Below are 1,415 nucleotides of genomic sequence, written 5' to 3'. Positions count from 1 at the left end.
GCATCTCATTTTTGTTAACTTTTGTTTAAAACTTATTTACTCTGTAAGCACATTTTCTATTGGCTGTTCATTTTACAATTACTTAGGAGAGAAGCTTTATGGAATGTCTCTTCTCTCTTCTCAGAGTAAATTTAACCCCCCCCCCCCAAAAAAAACAAAGAAAAACATTTCTTCCTGCATTTCATTTTGGCTTCAACATTTAATTACTTTATATTTGCTGACAGACTGTTTCAACATGGTATGAGACTGTTATTAAAATGTAGAAAGCAAACTGTTTAAGCTGATAGGATATTGGACTATCAGTAGAATGGCCATGAATTCAAATTTCTTGCTGGTGTTTTGTTGTTTTTGAGAATTCTTAATTCATATATTACTTAAGTTAATTTAAAGGCTAAAAATATGTAGTAAGCTTTCCAAGGAAATTTAGTTGCAATGATCTACTAGTAGAAATTTGTTTTCCATTCACCTGATTCTATGATGACTAGAGTATATGTATATGTACATGGTGCACCTCTGATTCATTAAAATACATATTACATATTAATTATCTTCAGTTCAGTATGATTTTATATATTTATACTGATTATCAAATGATTTGGATACAATAATTATTTAACCATTTTGAATCCTACGAAAAATACTCAAGTTTATTTGAGGAGTAATTAATAAAAGCTAAACATTTATTGTGTATTAGACCTATTTTTATACCTTCCTGGTGTATAGGACCTGAGGAAATAATAATAAAGGGAATGCAAACTAAAGTTGTTCCACATAAATTGGCACAAATAAAAAAATATTGCCTGTTAAGTATTTTTTTAATATTTAGAGAACGCAATGTGGTTCTGAATAAACTGAAGTTAAATCAGACCCAAGTAAGTTGAAGACACTATCCTTTGACTGTTGAACCCTCATCTTTCCTCTGGTGATTACAACCATAAGAGCAGTATTACAGGTGTATTTATATATGTTAGCAGAAACTGCCTTCTGACTGGTTTTCCTTCAGCTCCAGCACGTATCCGAGCATTGGGTTCGTCAGTCTCCATGCAGTTTCCTCAGCAGACGTTTGTGCCAAATGTGACTTTGGAGTCCAAGTCAGTGGTGAAAGAGTCGTGGGCAGAATTTGCACAGGACGATCGGTGCGGGTCGAGGATATTGAAGATGCTCCTCTCTTCTATGTTTTACCTCCTAATTCTGTTGTCTGTTCTACTTGAAGGAGCTGGCTCCATTGCAGATAGCAGTCCTCCTGGCTGTCCTATCCATGGCAGTCTGTTTCTATGAGGATGGCTGGATGTTAGTTTGAGTCATGGTCCATGTGAGTTGGTCTTTAAAACAGAATTTCGGGCCTCCTCTGGGTCTTGTTCTGATTGCAAGTTCTCTGTAGAGCATGATCCTTAGGAGATGAGAGGGCTCCATAC

Source organism: Octopus bimaculoides, chromosome 1, assembly GCF_046866305.1.
Source record: "Octopus bimaculoides isolate indiv1 chromosome 1, ASM4686630v1, whole genome shotgun sequence".
Classification (NCBI taxonomy): Eukaryota; Metazoa; Mollusca; class Cephalopoda; order Octopoda; family Octopodidae; genus Octopus; species Octopus bimaculoides.
Note: the sequence above shows the minus strand (reverse complement) of the source record.